Below are 16171 nucleotides of genomic sequence, written 5' to 3' on the forward strand. Positions count from 1 at the left end.
TACTTTATCAGTTTTCATTATCATCAAAACTAAATATTTTCTCTGTATCCATGCTAGCTAGCCTTTTTTGACATTTGAATTATTGATCTTTGAAATTCATACCAGGGTGAGATGGAATCTTTTTTTTTTTCCGACATATTTTTTTATTCGATATAATTTATTTACATTTCAAATGATTTCCCCTTTTCTAGCCCCCCACTCCCCGAAAGTCCCGTAAGCCCCCTTCTCTTCCCCTGTCCTCCCACCCACCCCTTCCCACTTCCCCGTTCTGGTTTTGCTGAATACTGTTTCACTGAGTCTTTCCAGAACCAGGGGCCACTCCTCCTTTCTTCTTTTACCTCATTTGATGTGTGGATTATGTTTTGGGTATTCCAGTTTTCTAGGTTAATATTCACTTATTAGTGAGTGCATACCCTGATTCACCTTTTGAGTCTGGGTTACCTCACTTAGTATGATATTCTCTAGCTCCATCCATTTGCCTAAGAATTTCATGAATTCATTGTTTCTAATGGCTGAATAGTACTCCATTGTGAAGATATACCACATTTTTTGCATCCACTCTTCTGTTGAGGGATACCTGGGTTCTTTCCAGCATCTGGCAATTATGAATAGGGCTGCTATGAACATAGTAGAACATGTATCCTTATTACATGGTGGGGAGTCTTCTGGGTATATGCCCAGGAGTGGTATAGCAGGATCTTCTGGAAGTGAGGTGCCCAGTTTTCGGAGGAACCGCCAGACTGATTTCCAGAGTGGTTGTACCAATTTGCAACCCCACCAGCAGTGGAGGAGTGTTCCTCTTTCTCCACACACTCTCCAACACCTGCTGTCTCCTGAATTTTTAATCTTAGCCATTCTGACTGGTGTAAGATGAAATCTTAGGGTTGATTTGATTTGCATTTCCCTAATGACTAATGAAGTTGAGCATTTTTTAAGATGCTTCTCCGCCATCCAAAGTTCTTCAGGTGAGAATTCATTGTTTAACTCTGTACCCCATTTTTTAATAGGGTTGTTTGGTTTTCTGGAGTCTAACTTCTTGAGTTCTTTATATATATTGGATATTAGCCCTCTATCTGATGTAGGATTGGTGAAGATCTTTTCCCAATTTGTTGGTTGCCGATTTGTCCTCTTGATGGTGTCCTTTGCCTTACAGAAACTTTGTAATTTTATGAGGTCCCATTTGTCAATTCTTGCTCTTAGAGCATACGCTGTTGGTGTTCTGTTCAGAAACTTTCTCCCTGTACCGATGTCCTCAAGGGTCTTCCCCAGTTTCTTTTCTATTAGCTTCAGAGTGTCTGGCTTTATGTGGAGGTCCTTGATCCATTTGGATTTGAGCTTAATACAAGGAGACAAGGATGGATCAATTCGCATTCTTCTGCATGCTGACCTCCAGTTGAACCAGCACCATTTGTTGAAAAGGCTATCTTTTTTCCATTGGATGTTTTCAGCCTCTTTGTCGAGGATCAAGTGGCCATAGGTGTGTGGGTTCATTTCTGGATCTTCAATCCTGTTCCATTGATCCTCCTGCCTGTCACTGTACCAATACCATGCAGTTTTTAACACTATTGCTCTGTAGTATTGCTTCAGGTCAGGGATACTGATTCCCCCAGATTTTCTTTTGTTGCTGAGAATAGTTTTAGCTATCCTGGGTTTTTTTGTTGTTCCAGATGAATTTGATTATTGCTCTTTCTAACTCTGTGAAGAATTGAGTTGGGATTTTGATGGGTATTGCATTGAATGTGTATAGTGCTTTAGGCAAAATGGCCATTTTAACTATATTGATTCTACCGATCCATGAGCATGGGAGGTTTTCCCATTTTTTGAGGTCTTCTTCCATTTCCTTCTTCAGAGTCTTGAAGTTCTTGTCATACAGATCTTTCACATGTTTGGTAAGAGTCACCCCAAGATACTTTATACTGTTTGTGGCTATTGTGAAGGGGGTCATTTGCCTAATTTCTTTCTCAGCCTGCTTATCCTTTGAGTATAGGACGGCCACTGATTTGCTTGAGTTGATTTTATAACCTGCCACTTTGCTGAAGTTGTTTATCAGCTGTAGGAGCTCTCTAGTGGAGTTCTTTGGGTCACTTAGGTAGACGATCATGTCGTCTGCAAATAATGATAGTTTGACTTCTTCCTTTCCACTTTGTATCCCTTTGACCTCCTTATGTTGTCGAATTGCCCAAGCTAGTACTGTAGCTGCCAGCAGCCACATGTAAACCAGGTTACCTGTTGAGAGAATTTTGGGGTTATAGGGAAGAGGGGCAAAAAGAAAGTGCGGCTAAGACAATGTTCACTGATCAAAGCCGGAAACTTTAATGGCGCCAGACCTTTTAACAGTTTGGGCAAACCCTTTCCCCCAGACTCCAGGCTGAGTTCCGGTGGAAGTTGTCTAGCTTCTCTTGGAGGTCCTCGTCTTGACTGCTCAGGCAGCTGGGTGGGTCACCTGTTTAATTCAGGAATTCCTAGACCTGGAGGAACAATGAACTTAACCTTTACTTCGAGCACTCCACCCTAGGTGGAGAAGGATCCTGGCTTTCTGGGAGAAGTTAACCTTGACCAAAGTCAAACTCTGACCAAGTGTAAGACTGCCCCAATATGGCTCTGTACATATCCTCCTTTTTTTTATTAATTTGAAAATGAGGAGGTAGAAAACAAGTGGATAAATATCCTTCATAAGAAGGCGGGCCTTAACCAGGAGGGGAAGCATTGACCGTAATTCCTCTTAAATATTGTATAACGTCTTTTTCAGAGGAGGGGTAATAGGCTCCCTTATTATTTTAAGGACAGCCTCTCGACGTTAACCCCTATGCAATTAGGTGTACTTCCTGGGGACTCAGAAGCAGAAATTCACCTCCCCATGCAGTGCTTTGCCTCGCACGTCTCGCTGGTACCCATGTTTGTTCATAAACAAACACACATAGATCTGAGTTCTATATGGCTCCCTCTTTGGAGATCCACTTGTGTAAGTTTTGAAGCCAGGGGGGTCTGTAAGTGTATTTAACAGACATGCAATCTCTCCATCCAGGTGAGCCTGGGTGGAGACAGCCAGTCTGCTTAACAGACAAGGTCAAGAGTTAAAGGTGGAATAGGATTAACTTGTCCCAGAAGTATCCAATTCAGTTGTAAATTAACAACTTTAAGGACCCAAAGCTTGGCCTCTGAGGTGGGAGAGGTAGCCTCAGGAAAAGTGGAGACTATATGTTAAATTAACACAGCTGGCTGAAGATTGTTAGCCATCTTCAAAATTGGAATCTTCAATATTGGAATTATTTCTAGACCAGTCTATGGTTGAGTCAGCTGAACACAATAAGGAGAAGAGTCATTTTAACTCTTCTTTAGATTAATTTTTCCTAAGCTAGCTTAACAGTCTCTATGTTCTGTCCCACAAAGTCTAAAAGCTTGAAGCTAGGCAATTTATCTAACCTGGGACATTTAACAATTGAGGTAAGTCAAGAACATATACCCAATATAGATCTTATGTTACCATGGTCTGGGCATTCAGCAAGCACAGTCAGCATATCTTCTGCAGCATTCTGTGGAAAAAACAGAGGACATGCCTTCTCCCCCAATATTAAATCAGGATCATGGCATATGTCAATAAGTGAATTCCTTCATTTCACCTAGACATCAATATGTCTAATTACAAGATGTCATATACATTTAGCAAGGAGTTTCTTGGCATCCAAATTTTAAATTTTTTTTTTTAAAAAAACATGTAAGCATAATATAAACGATATGCATAGGGACACGATTTCCCCTCTCTTCTCTCTTCCAAGAAGATATCGTTTTATTAATTTAAGTTGGAACACAAAGTATAAACCATAACATAGGCAATAACTATGTAATTATATAAAATATAGTTGCTTTTTCTGTTAGAGCAGTTGCAACTAGACAGCCTAAAAATGAATCATTAGTCACATGTACATATTTTTTAATCTTCTAAATTAGAAATATGAATATCATTTATCTGTAATAACTAAGTCCTCTAAGATTAACACCATTACGTGGTAGAGGTAGAAATTGAGGACATCAAGAACAAATCTTTATGATTTGATGTGCACAAAATATAAAATTATTTCAAATACCTAAAGGACAGTCATTTAGAGAACATATCCTTTGTTCTTAGAAATTTGAATCACATTTGTATAAACTGTAAATATTAAGAATTAGCAGTATTAAAAATGGACCAATTTTAAGCAATTATAAACCATGAGCTATGTATATATTTACTATTATTAAAAGCTTGACTTTTAACATCTTAAAAATAGCTGTTATAGCACCCAATTCAGGTATCTGTGTTGAAGCAGGGAGAAACTTAAAGGAATGAACATGTGATCTGATAGTACAAATTATCTTTTGGATAACAATTATTAATTTTGCCTAAAAATGCTTGTCATGTAATAGACCAACCATTAATAATAAATTTGATTGTTGCTTGAAGCAAGGAACAAACGTTTCCTACCTTGAAAACAGAGGTTTAAGACCTTCTGTGGCAAGCTTAAAATGAGGTAAATATAAGATAAAGCCAATTAATATATCCTAACAACCTTTGAAAGCCATTTACCTAAAAATTCTAAAAGTCCATAGGAGCAAGGGCCTGTAACAAACATTCTATGAATATTATACACTGAAAATTTTAAGATCTTAACTTCTAGTATTGAAACAGAGACAAAACATTTTTTTTATCTGCCCTAGGATCTACCTTTAGTCCTTGGCAAGGACTAGATCTGAGCCTTTTATCTAAGACCAGACCCAAACCTGTGTTTTGAGGATTAAACAAAAGAAACCTGTAATTCCATGGTCAAAGGAACCTGCTTGATATCAAATACATTTCCACTGAGATCTCCTTTTTAATCTTGGAGGGTTAAATTTTGCTCCTACCATTGTAGCCTATAAACTTGTGGAAAAGTGGCAATGGGCCTCTAAAACCCATAGCTGTATCACTCTCAAAATTATCTTAATTACAAAATGTTAAGAATTATGAGCCTGTAAACTGAAAACTGTAACCAATGACACACTGATTTTTATTGTAACTCAATGTTTTCTTGCAATATTAGAGCACAATTGCAATTTTGGAAGCAAATCCCAATTTTAAACAATCTATTTTCTTTAAAATCAATGGCAAACACATATTTACAGCATAAGGTTTGTCTGCCAGTTCTTATGTTCAAGTGTATAACAGTGTAACTTATTAAAGAGACAATATTTTAAATCTTAATCTTCATTAAGTCCAATCTCCAGGCCAAGATTCACATGAATCACCATGTCAATTTAGGAGCGTCCCAAAGGCCTGTATTTCCTGGATTGCGTCATGCCACGTGTTGTTCAAAATGGTGACTACCCTAAACTACCAGCCTTAACCGTCATGCCACGTGTTGTTCAAAAATGGCGACTACCCTAAACTACCAGCTTTAACCTAACTTTTGTTAATAACATTATACCTTTTAAATCATGTCTAGTGACTTAAGCCAATACTCTATAGTCAAGACATGCAAAATATACCTTTAAATCCAATTATAAACAAGAACAAAGCATGAGTGGCGTTAGGCCACGTGCAGTTAGTTAAGATAGCTCTATCACTGAATCACCAGTTTTAAACTAACCTTTTCTTAATAACACTATACCTTTTACATAATAACCAATTAATTTATAACTCTTTAGTCAAGAAATGTAAAGCCTTATATCATTAAAACCAATTAGAAACAAGTATAAAGCGACTACATGAATTTCACAAGCCAAACCAAAGTCTTCCCAAATCTTGAGGTTTCTGGACTTTTAAGAGCGACTTTTTCCCCAGCCATGCTTGCCTCTTGAGTGAGCTGCGCTGTCGTGGCGTGGCTTTGAATCAATCCCCACACAAACTGTGGCTGACTCAAGAGGTTACCAGCAGATGAAATCTTTACCAATTTTTCTTTTTAACATGAAACAGTCATTCACACAAAGACACAGAGAGGACATAAACATACACATAGACAAACAGTCGGTGCACCGGGACAAACACGGAAAGATACACAGAAAGTTAAGCGTGCTTGTTAAGCAATTACATCCATTTTTCTCTTCAAACAGCTCTTAGAGGCTGTGGACATATGCCTATTTTTTAAAAACCCCTTTCTTTTCGCCGAAATCAGCTCTTACGAGCTTTGGGCAAATGCCTACCAAATTCCTTCCCCGTATTTCCCTATCTTTTTAACCCAAGCAGCCACTGTGCCGGGCCCGCACAGTATGCTTGAAAAACCGTATCCTTCCTGCACTCGCAACAATAGACACGAATTCACTAGCGCAAGTTTTGACCTCTATGTTGCTTACCGTGCGGATACCATCATCACCTTTCTTGCGAAGCTTCGCTGGATAGGGTTACCTCAGGAAATTCTCCCGTACCAGGTCGCCCCACGTTCAGGCGCCAATTATGTAGCTGCCAGCAGCCACATGTAAACCAGGTTACCTGTTGAGAGAATTTTGGGGTTATAGGGAAGAGGGGCAAAAAGAAAGTGCGGCTAAGACAATGTTCACTGATCAAAGCCGGAAACTTTAATGGCGCCAGATCTTTTAACAGTTTGGGCAAACCCTTCCCCCCAGACTCCAGGCTGAGTTCCGGTGGAAGTTGTCTAGCTTCTCTTGGAGGTCCTCGTCTTGACTGCTCAGGCAGCTGGGTGGGTCACCTGTTTAATTCAGGAATTCCTAGACATGGAGGAACAATGAACTTAACCTTTACTTCGAGCACTCCACCCTAGGTGGAGAAGGATCCTGGCTTTCTGGGAGAAGTTAACCTTGACCAAAGTCAAACTCTGACCAAGTGTAAGACTGCCCCAATAAGGCTCTGTACATAGTACCTCAAGTACAATATTGAAAAGATAAGGAGAAAGGGGGCAGCCTTGTCTTGTCCCTGATTTCAGTGGGATTGCTTCAAGTTTCTCTCCATTTAGTTTGATGCTGGCTACCGGTTTGCTGTTTATTGCTTTTACTATGTTTAGGTATGGGCCTTGAATTCCTGTTCTCTCCAAGACTTTAAGCATGAAGGGATGCTGAATTTTGTCAAATGCTTTTTCAGCATCCAATGAAATGACCACGTGGTTTTGTTCTTTGAGTTTGTTTATGTAGTGGATTGTATTGATGGATTTCCATATATTGAACCAACCCTGCATTCCCGGGATAAAGCCTACTTGATCATGGTGGATGATCGTTTTGATGTGTTCTTGGATTCGGTTGGCAAGAATTTTATTGAGTATTTTTGCATCGTTGTTCATAAGGGAAATTGGTCTGAAGTTCTCTTTCTTTGTTGGATCTTTTTGTGGCTTTGGTATCAGCGTAATTGTGGCTTCGTAGAAGGAATTGGGTAGTGTTCCTTCTGTTTCTATTTTGTGGAATAGTTTGAAGAGTATTGGTGTTAACTCTTCTTTGAAGGTCTGGTAGAATTCTGCACTGAAACCATTTGGTCCTGTGCTTTTTTTGGTTGGAAGACTTTCTATGACTCCTTCTATTTCTTTAGGCATTATGGGACTGTTTAGATGGTCTAGTTGGTCCTGATTTAATTTTGGTATTTGGTATCTGTCAAGGAAATTGTCCATTTCCTCCAGATTCTCCAGTTGTGTTGAGTACAGGCTCTTGTAGTAGGATCTGATGATTTTTTGGATTTCCTCAGTTTCCGTTGTTATATCTCCCTTTTCATTTCTAAGTTTGTTAATTTGGATACTTTCTCTGTGCCCTTTGGTCAGTCTGGCTAAGGGTTTATCTATCTTGTTGATTTTCTCAAAGAACCAGCTCCTGGTTTTGTTGATTTGTTGTATGGTTCTCTTTGTTTCTACTTGATTGATTTCGGCCCTGAGTTTGATGATTTCCTGCCTTCTACTCCTCCTGGGCGAAATAGCTTCTTTTTGTTCTAGGGCTTTCAGGTGTGTCATTAAGCTGGTAATGTATGCTCTCTCCATTTTCTTTTTGGAGGCACTCAGGGCTATGAGTTTTCCTCTTATCACTGCTTTCATTGTGTCCCATAGATTTGGGTATGTTGTGTTTTCATTTTCATTGTGTTCTAAAAAGTCTTTAATTTCTTTCTTTATTTCTTCCTTGACCAAGGTATCATTGAGTAGAGTATTGTTCAGTTTCCACGTGTATGTGGGTTTTCTGTTGTTTCTGTTGCTATTGAAGGCCACTTTTACTCCATAGTGATCAGATAGGAGGCATGGGATTAGTTCTATCTTCTTATATTTGTTGAGGTCTGTCTTGTGACCAATTATATGGTTGATTTTGGAGAAGGTACCATGAGGGGCTGAGAAAAAGGTATATTCTTTTGTTTTAGGATAGAATGTTCTATATATATCTGTTAAATCTAATTGGTCCAAAGCTTCAATTAGTTTCATTGTGTCCCTGTTTAGTTTCTGTTTTCCTGATCGGTCCATTGAGGAAAGTGCAGTGTTGAAGTCACCCACAATTATTGTATTAGGTGCAATGTGTGCTTTTAGTTTTAATAAAGTTTCTTTTACGAAAGAGGGTGCCCTTGCATTTGGGGCATAGATGTTCAGGATTGACAGTTCTTCTTTTTGTATTTTTCCTTTGACCAGCAAGAAGTGTCCCTCAGGGTCTCTTTTGATGACTTTGGGTTGAAAGTCAATTTTATCTGATATTAAAATGGCTACTCCAGCTTGTTTCCTGAGACCATTTGCTTGTAAAATTGTCTTCCAGCCTTTTACTCTAAGGTAGTGTTTGTCTTTGACCCTGAGGTGTGTTTCCTGTAAGCAGCAAAATGTAGGGTCCTGTTTACGTATCCATTCAGTTAGTCTGTGTCTTTTTATTGGGGCATTAAGTCCATTGATGTTAGGAGATATTAAGGGATAGTGATTGTTACTTCCTATCATTTTTGACGTTATTTTTTAAATTTGAATGCTTAACTCCTTTTGGGTTTGATGAAAGATTACTATCTTGCTTTTTCCAGGGTGAAGTTTCCCTCCTTGTATTGGTGTTGTCCTCCTATTATCCTTTTTAGGGCCGGGTTTGTGGATAGATATTGGGTAAACTTGGTTTTGTCATGAAATATCTTAGTTTCTCCATCTATGGTGATTGAGAGTTTTGCTGGATATAGTAGTTTTCGTTGGCATTTTTTTTCTCTTAGAGTCTGCATGAGATCTGCCCAGGACCTTCTAGCCTTCATAGTCTCAGGTGAAAAGTCTGCTGTGATTCTGATAGGTCTTCCTTTATATGTTACTTGGCCTTTTTCTCTTACTGCCTTTAATATTCTTTCTTTGTTTAGAACATTTGGTGTTTTGATTATTATGTGATGGGAAGTATTTCTGTTCTGGTCCAGTCTGTTTGGAGTTCTGTAGGCTTCTTGTATATTCATGGGCATCTCTCTCTTTAGGTTAGGGAAGTTTTCTTCCATAATTTTATTGAAGATGTTTGCTGGCCCTTTAAGTTGTAAATCTTCACTCTCATCTATGCCTATAATCCTTAGGTTTGGTCTTCTCATTGTGTCCTGGATTTCCTGGATATTTTGGGTTACAAGCTTTTCGCATTTTGCATTTTCTTTAACTGTTGAGTCCATGGTTTCTATGGAATCTTTAGCATCTGAGATTCTTTCTTCTATCTCTTGTATTCTGTTGTTGATATTTGCATCTCTGTCCCCTGATTTCTTCCCAAGGCTTTCTATCTCCAAAGTTGTCTCCCTTTGAGTTTTCTTAGTTGTTTCTACTTCTGATTATAGATCCTGGATGGTTTTGCTTAGCTCCTTCACTTGCATGTTTGTGTTTTCCTGTAATTCTTTAAGAGATTTTTGTGTTTCCTCTTTCATGACCTCAGCCTGTTGACCAAAGTTCTCCTGCATTTCTTTAAGAGATTTTTGTGTTTCGTCTTTCATGACCTCAGCCTGTTGACCAAAGTTCTCCTGTATTTCTTTAAGTGTTTTTTGCATTTCCTCCTTGTTGGCTTTTGTATTCTCCTGGATTTCTTTCAATGATTTTTGTGTTTCCCTTGCAAGGGCTTCTAACTTTTGATCCATTTTCTCCTGAATTTCTTTAAGTATGTCCTTCATGTGTTCCTGTACCAGCCTCATGACCAGTGATTTTAAATCCAAATCTTGTTTTACTGGTGTGATGGGGTATCCAGGACATGTTGGTAGAGGAGAATTGGGTTCAGATGTTGCCATATTGCCTTGATTTCTGTTAGTGACGTTCCTGCGTTTGCCTTTTGCCATCTAGTTCTCACTGGTGTTAGTTTGTCTTGTCAGTGCTGGACTCACCAGTGCAAGCTGCCCCTTCCCAGTTGGCCTCTGGTGCACAGCTTACCTCCTGCACTGCTTGTAGACAGGGTGCTGCTGCCCAGGCTGTTCAGATCCCAAAGCAGGCACCCGAAGGCTCCAGCTGGGGCCCGCTGGATTCACTGGAGCACACTGACTTCTCCCAGCTGGCCGCCCAGAAGCCCAGCTAGCCTCTTGCAGGACTTGGAGATGTGGTGCTGTGGCCCAGGCTGATCTGGATCCGGAAGCGGAGAGAGTAGAGCTGAGGGCTTCCGCCTGAGGCCTTGCCCCAGATTGTGTCTGTGGACCAGATGGAGCCCGTGTGCACCCCCAGGGAGTGCTGAAGGTGTATGCTGCTGTGACCTCCCCTGTGTTCTGCTCACTCCGCTGGGCAGCCGATCCACCAACCGGGCTGTCGCACACAAGGTTAGCCTGACTGCCCAGTCCCTGAGTCCAGGCAAAAGCCTGGGAGGCCAAGGTCCGAGCAAAGTTCCCCTAGGGCTATGACTGTTAATTGGGTCTGCCAGGTGACTAGGATGGTGGGCGTGCGCGCCCGCGCTCCCTGAAAGCGCTGGGAGAGTCTGCTGTGCTAACAATCACCTGGGCGGGTTGACTCACAGATGGCCCACCAAGCCACCCAGTTCTTGTGGTCAGTCCTGTGCCTTTTGGGGCCTAGACCCCTGCTTTGCTAGCCTCAGGCTATGCCTGTTACAGGTCTGCCCGCCAGAGCTCTCTGTCGCCCTGCAGGCAAAATGGCGGTGGCGTGCACGCCGGCCTGGGCAAAAAACCTCCTGGCTGGGTTGGCACCCCGATGCCCCCCCCCCACCAGCCCAGGGCCCCGGTGCAGGCCAGCACCCGTCGGGCTCAGACCACCGCGGTGTTGGCCTCAGATTATGTTTGTGTACCTCAGTCGGTCAGATCCCTGGAGTAAGGAACCAAGATGGATGCACCTCTCCTGACTGGTGGGAGGCCGAGTTCTCGAGATGGAATCTTAAAGGAGTTTTAACTTGCATTTTTCTGATGACTAAAGATGTTGAACATTTGAACAACTATTTCTCATCCATTTGTATTTCTTTTATTTTTAAATTAAATTTAATTAATTCATTTTTTTTTTTTACATATTCACTTTACCTCCTGCTCACTGCCCTCTCCAGGTCACTCCCTCCTGCAACCCTTCTCCTCACCACCTTCTCTGTCTCCTCTACTCCAGCACTTTAAGTCTCTTAGAGGCTTAGCACTTTCTCTCCTACAGAGGCAAGACAAGGCAGTCAAACTGGAAGTACATATTCCATGTATAGGCAACATTTTTGGGACAGTCCCCATTCCAGTTGTTTGGAGCTCACATGAAGACCAAGCTTACATATGGGAGCCTAGGACTAGGCCCTGTATGTTCTTTGGTTGATGCTTCTCTGAGAGCCCCACAAGCGCAGGTTAGTTGACTCTGTTGGTTTTCCTGTGGAGTTTCTCTTTGATCTTATCATTCTGATTGGTGTGAGGTGAAATCTCTGGGTTGTTTTGGTTTGCATTTCCCTGATGACTAAGAATTTTGAATATTTCTTTAAGTGTGTCTCAGGCATTCAAGATTATTCTGTTGACAATTATCTGTTTAGTTCTTTACCCCATTTTTAAACTGGGTGATTTGGATTACTAGTGTCTAACTTCTTGAGTTCTTTGTAAATTTTTGATATTAGCAATCTGTCAGATGTAGGGTTGAAGATCCTTTACCAATCTGTGGGCTCCCAATTTGTCCTATTTACAGTATGCTTTGTCTTACAGATGCATTGTAATTTTGAGAGGTTGTTTTTCAATTGTTGGTCTTACAGCCTGAGCCATTGGTGTTCTGTTCAGGAAATTGTCTCCTGTACCAATGCATTCAAGGATATTTCCTACCTTCTCTTCTATGAGATTTATTATATCCAGATTTATATTGAGGTCCTTTATCCATTTAGACTTGAGGTTCATGCAGAGTGATAAGAATGGATCTAATTTCGTTCTTCTACATGTAAACATCTAGTTAGTCCAGCACAATTTGTTGAAGATGCTTTCAATCTTCCATTGTATGGTTTTCGTTTCTTTATCAAAAATCAAGTGTCCATAAGTGTGTGCATTTATTTTTGGGTCTTTGATTCAATTCCATTGAGCAACATGTCTGTTTCTGTACCAATACTGTATAGTTGTGTTTTTTGTTTGTTTATTTGTTTTTGTTTTGTTTTGTTTTATATCACTATTACGCTCTAGTACAGTTTGTGAACAGGGATGGTGATTCCTCCCAAAAATCTTTTATAGTTCAGGATTGATTTAGCTATCTTTGGTTTTTTTTTTATGAATGAAGTTGAGAATTGCTCTTTCAAGGTTTATGAAGTTTGTTGGAATTTTGATGGGGATTACATTAAATCTGTAGATTGCTTTTGGTAAGGCCATTTTCACTATATCAATCATACCTCTTTATGACTATGGGAGATTGTCCCATCTTCTGATATTTTCTTCAATTTCTCTCTTCATGGACATGAATTTCTTGTCATATAGATCCTATACTTGCTTGGTAAGAGTTACACCTAAATATTTTATATTATTCATGGCTATTGTGAAGGGTTTTGTTTCCCTTATTTCTTCTTCAATCTGTTTATCCTCTGTATAAAAGAAGACTATTGATTTCTTTGAGTTATTTTTGTATCTAGCCAGTGTTATCAGCTATAGGAGTTCTCTGACGGAAATCTGAAAATAGTGATACTTTGACTTTTTCCTCTTCTTTCCTTTCTTTTGTATCTCCTTGGCCTCCTTTAGTTGTCTTATTGCTCTGGCTTGAACTTCAAGAACTATATTTAATAGATAGGGAGAGAGTGGGCCGCATTGTCCCTGATTTTAGTACAGATGCCTTAAGTATCTCTCCATTTAGTTTGAAGCTGGCTATTGGCTTGCTGTGTATTGCTTTCCATCCAAGGGCTTAGACTACCAGACTCCAGCTTTCTGTCTGTGTCTCTCATTTCCTTTTTCTCACACCATCTCTAGTCAAGCCCAAATTTCTAGAAGAGTTTTGTGATCTACTCAGAAATTTCATTTCAGTGGAAAGAAACCAATATCTAAGTTATTAATAGCACAACTTTATATCATTTGAGTATATCCCTTCCTTGAAACTGGATCATTATTTGTTCTCAACTATCTGTCTTTTATCCAGTTAAAAATATTGCGAATTTTGTCCTTTAGCTTGCAGATATATTTTAGAACTTTAAAACATCACCATTGGGAACAAAAAGAACACACACCCACATACTAGTATTAATATCTATTTATTCAAAACATGAAAAATAGCTATAGCCAGGGCATTAAATTTTGCTTAACAAGCACTTATAAATATATGTAGCATTTTTAAACAGCATGAGAATATATATTTCCACATGTATAAAAGGATTATTCTCTTTGCTTATCAATGTCCTGAGAAATAGTGGCATAAGTATTTTAAATAATTATGGGGTATGGGTAGAGATTCCATGCAGGTCTTAAATTGATTTAATGAATACTGTCATTCTTCCAGAGACAACATATCTTATTTCAAAGAAGCCCTCATGATTATAATATATGGCATACATTTTTGACCTTTAAATTATTCAACACTTCTTAGGAAACTCTTTAATCATTCTTCACTGACCTGAGGCCACTGAGTCACTACAACAGACTATTATTGAGGTTGTCAGCATGTGAGAGCAACAACTGTTATTTATTCCTATGGATGTGATCATTCTGTTCAGAGAAATATGCAACTCACCTTGTAAAATCCATTGATTTTCTGAGTCAAAGTTAGTATTTTTCTAACAAAGGAAACAGGCATCTTGATGACAAAGAGCAATCTACTGGGAGAAACTCTAATCCAAATTAACAGCTGCCAGAAATTCTTGTCCAAATCATCTTATTTTCATGACAGATGTAACTCTGAACTGAATTTGCATGGATCATAGAAACCTGGGGCAGGACCACCTTAGATATTAGAAATAAAGATCATACAATAGCCGGCAAAGGGTATTTTGTATAAATAATGTAGTTATAGGCCATTCAGTATGTTACATGCAAATTTCTTAAATATAAATATCACCAACAGCCATGTGTGGCACCAAGAACAGCCAGTACAGAAGTACTATGAAGAATATCTTGCTTCTAATCTTATGTTTTCAGATATGATGATAAAGTCTTGCATGGGTATAGTATTATATGGCAGCAGGATTTATAAATTTAACCAACCTAATATGCTGGATAATAATGCTACTTATATGTAGCAACTAACACATCAAAACCCATAACTCAAATTTGTTCTCCTTACCAAAAAGGTTCTGTTATAAATTTTAATTGTCAATGTTATATACTACATACAATTTACATATAATATAAATATTATATACTATAAAATGTAAATGTGCAGTGAAATGTGTGGCTTAGACATTGGGGTAAAACATAATATAGGCAGAAAACACATCTTCGTGAAAAAGGCACAAAAGGCTAGAGATGGAATTGACTGAACAACAGTTTCTCAGTTTCTTATAGATTGCTTAAAAAGAACTCTAAGGAAATCTGCATAGCTTTCAAACAGAAAATCATGGCAGTTCTCAAACTCTGGTAAAAACAAACTTGTTGCAGTGAAACAGATCTTCGATCTGACTTCTCATTATTGTGTTTCTTCATGGGTTCTTTATAAAATGTCTAAAATTATTCCCTATCATATTCACTAAAATAAATATTAGTTGAGAAAATATATTTTAAAATATTGAAAAAGGTTACAAATTAGTTAGCCTAATTAAATATGAGCATCTGCAAATATCAATATATTACTTCAAAAGACTTTGGCTATTTGTAAAACATTTCAGATGCAATGAAAAAGTGGATAGCAGTAGTTTTCCCACAAGACTGTACTAGACCTTCCATATTCTTATATAGAATTAAGAGATTTTAAGTGTTTTAAACATTCATTAATGATTAGCATTGCTAATGACATAAGAGTAAAGTAATGAAATCCTATTGGCAGAAGACTTTCTCACTTCACTCTGTGCTCTAGATGCTATGTAGATAGATATTTAATGTTAAATGCTGAACTGTCTCTTTGGAGGCCATATCTCTGAATGGTGACAACAAAGCTGAAAATAAAAAACTAAGAAAATAAACAACCAAGTCAAATGTTTGGGACTGGTTCTAATGTTTTTATTTTTTAATTTATTATTATTATTATTATTATTTTATTCAATATATTCTTTACATTTCAAATGATTTCCCCTTTCCTGGCTCCCCACTCCCCAAAAGTCCCATAAGCCCTCTTCCCTCCCCTTGTTCCCCCATCCACCCCTTCCCACTTCCCTGTTCTGGTATTGTCCTATACTGCTGCACTGAGCCTTTCCAGAACCAGGGGCCACTCCTCAGTTCTTCTTGGACATCATTTAATATGTGGATTATGTCTTGGGAATTCCAAGTTTCTTGGCTAATATCCACTTATCAGTGAGTGCATACCATGATTGATCTTTTGAGACTGGGTTACCTTACTTAGTATGATGGTCTTATGTTCATAGCAACCTTATTTATAATAGCCAGAAGCTGGAAAGAACCCAGATGTCTCTCAACGGAGGAATGAATACAAAAAAAATATGGTATATATACACAATGGAATACTATTCAGCCATTAGAAATAATGTTTTTATTTAATCTGAGTGTCCAAACATTGAAGGTCCTTGTCCCCAATTTGTTTGTTTGTTTGTTTGTTTGGGGGTTTTCGGTTTTTTTTTTAGCAATAAAGATGCCAGTGACCAATGGCTGAACAAAGAGAATGGGGTAGGATCCTTAGATTTGCACAGACTAGAATGTAGGAGAGAGGAGGAGATGGGAAGATTGCAATGATTCAGAGGGAGATGGATCAGATTTAGAGCTTCAAAAAGAAAATCATCTGAAATGTAGGTGAGAAGGAATGAGGCCCCA

At 38.9% G+C, this 16171-nt stretch overlaps 1 long non-coding RNA gene across 2 annotated transcripts in view; it reads right to left on the reverse strand.

The window, feature by feature from the left end:
• The window catches only part of LOC127683238 (uncharacterized), a 701246-nt gene that overhangs the window by 494863 nt on the left and 190212 nt on the right, over positions 1-16171 (reverse strand). For both annotated transcript variants that reach the window (XR_007977508.1, XR_007977509.1), the window contains exon 2: positions 2349-2443. This is a non-coding gene — a long non-coding RNA (uncharacterized LOC127683238). The remainder of the gene's footprint in view (positions 1-2348; positions 2444-16171) is intronic.

Source organism: Apodemus sylvaticus, chromosome 4 (genome assembly GCF_947179515.1).
Source record: "Apodemus sylvaticus chromosome 4, mApoSyl1.1, whole genome shotgun sequence".
Lineage (NCBI taxonomy): Eukaryota > Metazoa > Chordata > Mammalia > Rodentia > Muridae > Apodemus > Apodemus sylvaticus.